The sequence below is a fragment of the Urocitellus parryii genome, chromosome 8 (genome assembly GCF_045843805.1).
Source record: "Urocitellus parryii isolate mUroPar1 chromosome 8, mUroPar1.hap1, whole genome shotgun sequence".
NCBI lineage: Eukaryota > Metazoa > Chordata > Mammalia > Rodentia > Sciuridae > Urocitellus > Urocitellus parryii.
The window spans coordinates 94,634,994-94,647,494 of NC_135538.1; the positions used below are offsets into that span (position 1 = coordinate 94,634,994).

General features: G+C 34.0%; 1 protein-coding gene across 1 annotated transcript in view; it reads right to left on the bottom strand.

Moving 5' to 3' along the window:
* The window catches only part of Prim2 (DNA primase subunit 2), a 256,410-nt gene that overhangs the window by 25,251 nt on the left and 218,658 nt on the right, over positions 1–12,501 (bottom strand). The window lies entirely within an intron of this gene.

The window sequence follows — 12,501 nt, forward strand, 5'->3', positions numbered from 1 at the left end:
GATACTGCCACATCGATGTTCATAGCAGCACAATTCACAATAGCTACACTGTGGAGCCAACCCAGATGCCCTTCAATAGATGAATGGATTTAAAAAATGTGGCATTTATACACAATGGAGTATTATGCAGCACTAAAAAATGACAAAATCATGGAATTTGCAAGGAAATGGATGGCACTAGAGCAGATTATGCTAAGTGAAGCTAGCCAATCCCTAAAAAACAAATGCCAAATGTCTTCTTTGATATAATGAGAGCAAGGAGGAGCAGGAGGAAAAGACTAACATTAAACAGAGGCATGAGGGAAAGGGAGAAAAAAGGGATATTGCATGGAAATGGAAGGAGACCCTCATTGTTATACAAAATTACATATAAGAGGTTGTGAGGGGAATGGGAAAATAAACAAGGAGATAAATGATTTACAGTAGATGGGGTAGAGAGAGAAGATGGGAGGGGAGTGGAGGGGGGATAGTTGAGGATAGGAAAGGTAGCAGAATACAACAGTCACTAATATGGCATTATGTAAAAATGTGGATGTGTAATCGATGTGATTCTGCAATCTGTATTTGGGGTAAAAATGGGAGTTCATAACCCACTTGAATCTAATGTATGAAATATGATATGTCAAGAGCTTTGTAATGTTTTGAACAACCAATAAGAAAAAAAAAGAAATCAAAGAAATAGATAATAAAAACAACAATACAAAGGCCAATGAAAAATTTGGTTATTTGTAAATACAAACAAAATTGATAAACCTTTAGCAAAAATTAACACAGAGATGAAAAACGAATATTACAAGAGATACCACTGAAAGCCAGAGGATCATCAGGAACTATTTTGAAATTTATATCCCAATATGTTGGAAAAGCTAGGAGAAATGGATAAATTTCAAGAAAACATGACCCATCAAAATTGAGCCAAGAGGATATAGAAAACTCATAGAGACCAATAAGAAGCAATAAGATTGAAACAGTAATCAAAAGCCACCCCCCAACCCAAGTCATGGACCAGATGGATTCACTGCTGAATTTTACCGATCTTTGTTGAACACCAATACTTCTCACATTATTCCATGAAATTCAAAAGGCAAAAGCAAGAAACACTAAAGAAACCACATGGAGATTGAACAAAAAACTTTTGGATGATGAAAACAACATATCCAAACCTATGGAGATAGGTTTGTCTTTATAACTATCAGAATAACAGCAGACTTCAAATTCATTTTAAGAAGCCAGTGTCATTCTGACTCAAACTGTATAAAGACACTTCAAACAAAGAAAATTAAAAAACAATATCCCAATGAATATAAAGGCAAAAACCTTTAGTAAAATACTTGCAAATTAAATTCAATTCTTCATTAAAAAGACCATACACCATGATCAAGACTGTTCCATTCCACGGATAGGAATAAGATAAGGATGTCCACATTCATTACTTCTATTCAATGTAGTACTTAAAATTTTAGCTAGAGCATTCAAGCAAATAAATAAATGGGATTAAAATAGTAAACAAGTCCATTATCCCCATTTGCAGATGATATGATCCCCAATATTATGAAATCCTAAAAGCTACACTGGAAGACTTCTGAAGCTGATTAACAAATTCAGCTAAGTAGCAGGATCACAAAATCAATAGCTTTGCTATACAGCAATAATGAAATCAGAAAGAATTCAGGAAAACAATTCTGTCCAAATTAAAGCAAGATGAAATAGCCAGGAATAAATCTAACCAAGAAGGTGAAAGAACTCTAAAAAAAATTATAGAACACACTAGCATATGGAAATACTCCCATAGTCATGAATAGGCAGAATTAATATTGTTAAAATGGGCATATTATTGAAAGCAATATACAGGTTCAATGCAATCCCCATCAAAATGTCAATGATATTCTTAACAAAACTAGAAAAGGCAATCCTAATATTCACACAGAAGAACAAATGACCCAAAATAGCTAAAGCAATCCTAGCAAAAAGAGCAATGCCAAAAGCATCACAGTACCCCATTTCAAATTATACTACAAAGCCATAGTAACAAAAATAACAGTACTGGCACAAAAACAAAGATCAGTTGAATAGGGGAAAAAAAGAGAAGACAAAACCATACAGCTACAATCATCTTATTCTTTACAAAGTTGCCAAAAACATTATGGGGCAGGGGAGAGACAGGCTCTTTGACAAATGGTGCAGGGGCAGGGGTGTGAGGTGGGGACTGGATATCCATATATGGAAGAATGAAACTAGATTCTCCCCCCACTTACCTATAGAAAGTCAATTCAAAGTGGATTAAAGACCTAGATATAAGACCAGAACCTTGCTATTGCTCAAAGAAAACAGAGGTCAACACTCAATATGCAACCACAAGCAATGACTTCCAGAATAGAATTCCTATAGCTCAGGAAATAAAACCAAAAATTGATAAACGGGATGGCATGGAATTAGAAAGTTCTGGATAGCACAGCTAACAATTAACAGTGTGAAGAGACAACACAGAAAATGGAATAAAATCTTTGCCAGCTACTTTTCTGATAGACAATATCCACAATACATAAAAAAAAAAGCAACACTTTCAGTACATGGGCATATACCTAAACACATTTCTCAAAATAAGTACAAATGGCCATCAATTATATAAAAAATGTTCATCTTTAGCCAATAGGCATAATCTAAACTACATTGAGTTCCCATCTCACCTCAGAATTATAATCAAATATACAAATAGCAATCAATGCTGGGGGGAAGGAATTCATTGTCGACAGGAATGAAAATTGTTCTAGCTACCATGGAAATCAGTATGGAGGCTTCTCAAAAAAACTAAAAAATCGGATTACCATATGATCCAGGTATGGTGAAAGAATTAAAGTCAGCATATTTTAGAGATACAGGCACAATTCTCAACAGCCAAACTATAGAACAAACCTGTCAACCAATGAATGCATAAAGAAAATGTGGTATATATACACAATGGAGTTTTATTCAGCCATAAAGAATGAAACAATGTCATTTGCAGGAAAACAGATGGAACTAGAGAGTATCATGTCAAGCAAAATAAGTCAGACAATTATCTGATTTTCTTCCTTCCACGTGGAAGCTAGAAGGAAATGGGGAATAGATGTCATGAAAGTAGAGGGAGACTGTGAAGGGGACTTTGGGAGAGGGTTGGAGGGCAAGGTAGAAGTACTTTGAGTAAAACTAATCAAATTAAATTACATGCACATATAAATATGCCACGATAAAACTCATTGTTCCATATAATTAATATGCACTAATAAACATGTCAATCCTCATGACCTTGAGATTAGCAATGAGTTTTTATGACATATTAAACTTTATAAAAATAAAACTATTTTCCATCAAAAGACATTACTACTAAAGAAAAACATTTGAAAATCAGATATCTGATAAGGGTCTCATACAGAATATGTTAAAAAACACTTAAGCATAACAACTCAATTCAAAAAGGAGCAAAAAAATTCGATAGACATTTCTTCAAAAGAAGATACACAAATGGATAACAAGCACATAAAAAGTTCTACATAATTAATCACTAGAGATGCCAATCAAAACCACAATGAGAGATTATTTCCTACCTATTAAGATGGTGCTATGTGTTGAACTGTGTACCTCAAATAAATTGAAATCCTCATTCTCGATACCTCAGAATGTCATAATATGATCTTATTTGGAAATAGGATATTTATAGAGGTAATTAAAATAAGGTCACTTTGAAGAGCCCTCATCCAATACTACTGATATCCTTATAAAAAGTACAAACTGGACACAGAATACACAGAGAAAAAGTGGTGAGAAGACATACAGGGAGAATGCCATGTGGAAATAAAGGTAGAGGTAGGAATAATTCATCCAACGATACTTCATGGTCTTCAGAAGGAGCCAACCCTGACAACACCTTGATATCAATTCTAGCCTCCAGAATTGAGACAATTTTTAAAGATACCTAGTTTGTTACAGCAGCCCTAAGAAACTAATACATAAATATATACTTTAAAAATGAAAATAAGTGTTGGTGAGAATGTGGAGAGATTGGGATCCTTGTACATTGCTGCTGAGAAGGTAAAATGGTGCAGGTACAGCCTCTGGAAAACAGTTTGACAACTCCTCAAAGAACTACCATATGATTGGATTCTATTCCTAGGTATATACTCAAGAGAACTGAAAGCAGTTTCTCAAATACTTGTACGTGAATGTTTACAGAAGCACTATTCACAGTTGCCAAAAGAAGACAATCCAATGTCCTTCAATGGATGAATAGATAAATAAAATATAGTACTATTCAGTCAATGAAAAGAATAGGATATTGATGCAAGCTACAAAACATGGGTGAACCTTGAAAACAAACTATCAAACACGACAGAAACTAAAGGCCACATGGTGTATTATTATACTTACAGGGAATATCAAAATAGGTAAATCCATAGAGATTTAAAGCAGATGACTGGTTATTAGAAACTGGGGACTGAGTGTTTAATGGATACTGGGTTTTCTTTTGATGTACTGAAAATATTTTTGAATTCAACAATGTTCATTATATAGCATTATGAATGTACTAAATGCACTGAATTGTACACTTTAAATTATGTAAAATTCACTGCAATAAAAGCAACAAGATCTTTTAAAACCCTGTTACTACCTATAATTTACATTTTGTGAATTAGTCTCATCTTTATTTCATATTTGCCAATGTTTAAATAATACAACATACACATTCCTAAATTTAGGCACATAAAATTACTACTCACTTCACAGTAATGGTTTTTCATCAAAGAAGAAACCTAAAAAAATTTCAACTGAATTTAAAAATAAATGCCATAGAGAAGCAGAACAATGTAGCAGAAGGAGGTAAATGATATTCAGTGTCAGGCACAGGTGTGAATCTTGGACTTACTGTACGTTAGCTACATGGTCTCATCTATAAAATAGGGATAATATTGTGTTGAGAATCAAAAGATATAGTGCTTGGAACAGAGTAGGCCAAAATTTTAAAATAAAGTACCATGCCTTCAAATTATTGTTTCCAGTAACAGATCAAGTACACCATGAACTATTATATAATAATAAAAAACTAGTAATCTGTAAAAGGCATTCAGAGTTTAAAACAAAAGGCGTTAACTTTACTGTGGTATATATTACAATATTAGTCTATGACCAACAATTTTTTGTTGATTAAATTGTTAGAATCGAATATATGCCATATATGATTTAGTATGGCAAACAATTCTCCTAGTAAAATAGGACAAGCACAATGCTATGGGCACTAGTGATAAAACCACAATTTGAAAATTCCATGTATATATTTTCACAATAGGAAAAAAAATCTCTTCAGAGAAATAAATGTGCTTTACACCAGAGATTTCTCAATATTTTAAGCACACAGTCTTGAATTTTCTAAATCCAAAATGTAGTATTTTCATCATAAAACTGCAGCTATGAAAAAATCTGAAAAATAGAAGGAAAGCTGAAAACCTAAATAAATGTCTTAAGAATTAGAAAATTCAAGCATCTAATCTAAATAGTATTGATAGATATGATTGACTAAATTAACATAGAATTGAAAGGATTATTAACCTATTGGAAAATTTAAAAAAGTTAATGAAAGTAAATTGATATTAAAATGCACACCAATATTTTAAGGGAAAAAAATTAAAGTGTTCATAAAAAATGTAAATATGCTTTCGTCAACAGCTACATACTATTAAGAGACAATTTCTCAGGAATCTCAAGTTTCTAACATTTCACAATCAGAAGCAATAATGGTCTCTGTTCCAGATCACATTTTCACGGATGTTTATATAATAGACTTGGAAGACAGAGTGCTTTCCTCTGAATTAAAGGCTTGCTTACTGTCCATTATAAAAGATACAGATTCCCTAGACTCTAGATTTTACAATATTAGTACACAGACTAATACTGTAATATATGCTAAAGTGAAGTTAACACCTTGTGGTTTAATCTCTGAATGCTTTTTACTTCTTGGTAGTTTTTCTTATTATATAATAATTCATAGTGTGCGTGATCTATTATTGGAAATAATGTAAAGCCAGGTTTTTTTTTTTTTTTGGCCTGCACTGTATCTCTTGATCTTCACCACAATATTATCCCTATTTTATATAGAGGAAAGCTAAGTTTTGAAGCAGGTAAAAGCCTGCTCAAAACTATAGAGCTAATATACAATAGGTCCCAAACCATAGAGCAAATTAATAATCAATACACCTGTGCAACCCACTGCACATGCAGGTAGTAGCTGGTCCTCATGTTGCTCTTTGAAAATCAAGGAGCAAGGAATTAGTGCAAGAAAATATTCAAATATTGTTATTACTGGAATCTTCACATCTTCTGCCAGCATCTATAAAACTGGCAGCTAAGTTCTTACCCTAGAATCAAGGAAAAATTTTCCAACCTTCACAGCTCCTAACATGGATCAGACACTGTGCTGGGTGCACAGAGAGATAAAGATCAAAACCTCATATATAAGGATCTACCTCGCAGTTATCTAGTATTACTGCTATTGCCAACTATCCATCAGGCACATGACCACGTATACTTCACACATAAGGTGAAACATTTTTTTTAAACCTTTAGTCAAAGTAATGCATGTAGAAGTGGAAAAAATTGCACTAAAGGATGACTTATTAATAAAAGCTCCCATATCACATTCCTTCCTTAACACAAAAGGCAATAACTTTATTTTGCTTATATAGGCTATTGTCTGTATCACTCTAAATTATATGCTTATTCTTGGAATTGTTTTATTTATTAACAATCTACTGAATTGCTAGAATAAAAGATGAATATTTTGTTTCGTTTGTAATACCTCCTACCTTTTTTCCTCCATTAAAAAACTAAATACCCCTGCAAAACTTGACACAATGTCATGACATTACCATCACAATCAAGATGGGAGATTCCCATCAACCAAAAACTATTTTTCCCTGTCCCTTTGTAACTAACTCTTCCCCCAACTCCCAGCAACCATGTTTTCTATATTTATACATCCGTCTCTTCCAGAATGCCATATAAAGGAAATCATACAGCAGGGATCTTTCAGTCTGACTCCTTCCCTCAGCACTACACATCTGAGATCTGTCAATGTTGCTGGGTATGGCAATAGTATGTCCCTTTTTGTTGAATAGGATTCAATTGTATGACTAAACCATATTTGTTTATCCAATCACAAGTTGAAGGACATTTGGGTTGTTTTAAGTTTTAAGCAATTATGAACAAAATATACACATTTATGTATAGGTTTTTGTGTGGGTTGTTACACGTGTAAGTTTAACTTCAGAAGAAGCTGCCAAACACCTTCAGGGTGGCACTATCACTTGCATTTCTTCTAGCAAGGTATGAGACTGAGCAATACATCTTTATTCTGTTTTTACTTGGTACTGTCAAACTTTTATTAGACCAACTATAATAAACCTTCATTAAAGAGTTTTGTCATGTGTTTACCATTCACATATTTTCTTTGGTGTAATACCTATTCAATTGTTTTGCACATTTTAAAAACTTTTTTCTGATTACTGAGTTTTGAGAGTTCTTTGCATATATTCAATGTAAGTCTTTTTTACAAAATACATAATTTGCAAATATCTTCTTCCAGTCTGTGGCCTATTTTATTCTCTTAACACCATCTTCTTTAGGGTAAAAATTTTAACTTTTCAATAAAGATTAATCTATCATCATTTCCATTCATGAAATATTCCAAACCCAAAGTCATACAGATTTTGTGTGTTCTTCTGGAAGTTTTAATTTATAGTTAGGTCTAGGACCTATTTCAAATTAACTTTTATATAAAGCAAGAACTATTGTTATGGTTTAGATATGAGGTGTCCTCCAAAAGCTCATGTGTAAAACAATGCAAGAAAAAGGTTAAAGGATTGGGTTAAGAAAGCTTTAACTCAGTGCATTAATCCCCTAATAGGGATTAACTGGGTAGCACCAGTTGGCAGGTGAGGCTTGACTAGAAGGAGGTGGGTCACTGGGGGTGGGGGTGGGGGGGTGCTTTGGGATATAGATTTTGTTCTTGGTGGGCACAGCTCACTGTCTGCTTCCTGATGTGATGTCCTGAGTTGCCGTCCTCTGCTATACTCTTCCATCATAATGCTCTGCCTCATTTAGGGCCCAGAGCAATGAAATCGGCCATCTATGGACTAAGACCTCTAAAATTGTGAGGCCTAAATAAAACTTTTGCTCCTCTAAAAGTGTCTTGTCAGGTCTTTTGGTCATAGCGTTCAAAAAGCTTACTGAAACAATTGTGTAGGCTGTTGTTTTTTGCATGTGGACATCCAATTCTTCTAGAACAATTTTTTGGAAAGGCCATCATTTCCGCCATTTAATTGCCCTGGCACCTATGTTTAAAAAAATCAGATACCCATAAATATGTGGGTCTATATGTCCAATTGATCTCTATATTTCCCAATACTCTACTATCTTAATTACAGTAGCTTTAGAGTTAAGTCTTAAAGTCAGGTAGTACATGCCTCCAATTTTGTTGACTATTTTCATCAGTGTTTCAGCATAACAATCTTACATATAATTTGTCTTTTCAGTTCATGTGTATATGGTACTTTGAAAAATGCTTAATTTTCAGTTGCTTGTTTTAAGAAATATCATTAGTTTTTGTATACTTACTTAGTATCATGCCACTTTTTAGGTATAGTAGCATTTTGGTAGGTTCTTTGAGTAATTGTTATTGGAGATAATCTCATTTATGAATAAAGTTTTTCTTTTATTTCTGCTCTGCTTTCTTCCCCCTTGTGTCTTTACAGAACCTACTTTGTAGAAGTTCAATTCATTTAACTACAATTAAAATAAATATTAAAAAATCTAGTATAAACACAATACCTTTATTTTATTTATTTATTTTTATGTAGTGTTGAGGGTTGAACCCGGGGCCTCACACATGCTAGGCAAGCGCTCTACTGCTGAGCCACAACCCTAGCCCTGTAATAGATTTTTAAAGACCCTGATTATGATCATCTGGGATACTATTTCAGGAATACAATTTTTAAAAATATTTTTTAGTTGTTGATGGACCTTTATTTGATTTATGTGTATGTGGTGCAGAGAATCGAATCCAGTGATTCACGCATGCTAGGCAAGTACACTACCACTGAGCCACAATCCCAGCCCTCAGGTATACAATTTTTAAAAAGTGCATTCTCCAGTTGCTGGGTAGTGTTTTATAGATATCAATTAGTCAACTCAGTTGACAATGTTGTTCAAGATTTATATATCCTTAGTGATTTTCCATTTGTTCTATTAACTAATGAGAAAGGAGTGCTGAAATCTCCAAATATAATCATGGTTTTGTCTCTAATGAGCCTTTCAGTTTTTACTGTTTTTTTACACTGAATATTTAGGAGCCATGTTGTTGGGGTTTAAAAATAAAGAATTTTTGTCTTGGTGAACTGAGCACCATGTTTTTCTATTTGAGGGGAGGGAAGGGAATAAATGTAGGGACCTCCATTTTCTTTGGTTATATTGTGTTGTTCAATTGCTATTAAGCTATACTGAGCTCATTAACTTTCAGTGACTTTTACAGTGATTTAACAATATTAAAGCTAATCACAAGGAAAATGAAATGTGATCCTAGAAGCATGCTTTTTAAAAAAAAATGTGGGAAAGGCTAAGTCACAACGATCTCCCTTTTGATCAAAATTCTGACTTAAAACATCTAGGTGTGTCTTATAATTTGAGGCTTATTTTTCAAATAGTTTTTATTTTTCTGAAATAAAAGCTACATTGAGTTTTACCTCACATATTTTAATGGTATTTTTCTTGAGCTGCATTCAATATTTTAATATGCACTTGAAGTTTTCAAGATCTAATCTACACTCATGTCAACCTGTAACTAAACATTTATCAAATGTTTTACATGGATTTTTTATTCATCAACTCTCTGCCCTCTGAAATACAGTCCTACAGCTGCTTTACTCTACTACAGTCTACTCAATAAAAATATCACATAAAAGCTAAATATTATTTACAGTTTCCCCACATGCACAGATCTGCATTCATCTCAGATAAAAGGTTACAATGCAGGTCCAAAGGATGATGTGGAAATTATTCACCAGCTTCATCAAAGTAAGGGATATACATCGAGGGCAAGTAGAAAGAGATACACTGGAGTCATAAGCAAAGAGCATACAAAACCTAGTTACTACTATTAAATATAAACATTAACCTTCTCAACAGATTAATAGTCTATTTTTAAGGTGATTTCTTCATGACTTATAAAAAGGCTTTATATGCTCACCAAGTCCACTCTCTAATTTTTTCTTTCTTTCTACAAACAGGCTCAGGTCTCCCTCAGTCCACATTATTTTTACTTGTTTGCAGTTCTGGGAACCCAGGGTTTCATGCATGCTAGGCAAATACTCTACCACTGAGTTACACGTCCAACCCCTTTCCTTCAGTCTTCTTTTTTTTAAATTTTTTAATTTATATATGACAGTGGAATGCATTACAATTTTTATTACACACATGGAGCACAGTTTTTCATATCTCTGTTGTATACAAAGTATATTCACACCAATTCATGTCTTCATACCTGTACTTTGGATAATAGTATCCATCACATTCCACCATCATTTCTAACTCCATGCCCCCTCCCTTTTCCTCCCACCCCTCTGCCCCTCTTTAGAGTGCATCTATTCCTCCCACACTCCCTCTCCCTACCCCACTATGAATCAGCCTCCTTATATCAGAGAAAACATTTGACATTTGGTTTTGGGGATTGGCTAACTTTAGCATTATCTTCTCTAACTCCATCCATTTACCTGCAAATGCCATTATCCTTCAGTCTTAAACCCACAAACAAATACACCATTCCATGATAAATAAGCTAATACCATTCTGACGCCCCTTTTATGAGTACATTTTCTGAAAGTATCACATGCACTGTTTTTTATTCATTCATCTTTTAGATACGTGTGTTCTGGCTTTTGATTTCCACCGTTATATTGACACCTTTTACCAAAGTCATAGTTGAGTAACCCACTCAGCACATGCAGTCTTCACCTTAAACAGTCTCTCTACTACAAAGGACTTTTTGGACCTACTTTATATTTCCCCTCTCTCCTCCCATTCTTGTTTGGTCTTGACTAATATCACTTCCTTTTAATACCTGATAAAAGCATTACCCAAGATTCCATTCTGAGACATGTTTTTTGACTCCCTACCTCTTCTTTCCCACATGATAATTATCATGATAATCAGCTCTAAAGTAGAGTGGGGTTAAGGGAAAATATCTTGAAATCAGAAGGGCTGGCTTCAATTTCAGTTTTTACTACAGATTTACTAGGGATGCACAATGGCATGTGGCATGTCACATACTAGGGCTCCATAAAAGAAAAATGGCTTTCCAATGTTCTTTCTAGTCTCACAATTCCACAATTTTAACCAGAAAGGTCATCTGATTTCTAGTTCTAACTTCTTGAATATGCTACAAATCTACAATCCGTCTGCCATGTAAAAAGTTCCGCCTCTAAAACTGATCTCCCAAACAACTTCTTCCTTTAAGCTCCCTTTCAATGTTACACTGGTGCCACCATTATCCTAAACTTGAAACCCCAATAAAACAATGTGCTTTCTGTTTTAATCCATGCATTCTCTCTTCATAACTCCCAATATTACTTCAAGGCCTCAAAGATCATCTCTTCCAGAAAGTAATCCTTGCCTCCCCAGATGGTTAGAAACCCTCCTTCATTACCCAAGACTCTCTTGTAACACCTGACTTGCATTTTCCTCCAGACCCTTTTCTTTGGGAGCAGGATTTATACCTTATTCTTCTCTGCACAGCCCACATTATAAGACTGAAACTGAATTAACTAAATCAGAACTTTGGACATAAAAGAAATTTAGGGATGCATAATGACTTAGATGTTACAGCTCTAAAACACACATTGTTCTTCCAAAGCTAAGGAAGCAGTTCCTTCAAAAATCCAAGTCAACTCAGAGGCACACTATAAATAACAGGTTTTGCAATGTCAAAGACTTATTTCTTTAAAAAGGCAGGCTTACCAAAAGATGTACTCTTATTTTGACAATTTGAGCATTTCCTTTTTATTTAAATTGTTCACAAAGTATTTTAGAAAATTATTAGACCCAGAACTACAATCAGAAGCATAGATTAAACAAAGATGCCTATCAGAGCATTCAGTCAGTACACACTACATTATTGTGTGCTCGGGAAATAATTTCCCAAAATAAAATGTTATCATTAATTTTCAGTTTCATTAACAAGCTTCAAAATATTACTCTTTAATTATTTTTAAATGTGGTCCTCAATTGATAGTGAAACAAACTAAGAAGGAATAAAGGGGTGAGGGGTTCGTCTTCCTTTACAACTAAGAAAAATAAAAATACAAAGTTGCAGATAGAAGAACTGGAATTTCCAAGGAGTTTAAACCAGAAGAGTCAAGGCTTTAGCTGATTTCATCTAATAGATAGGGTACCTAGGGTAAGGCCTGACAAACAGAACATAGC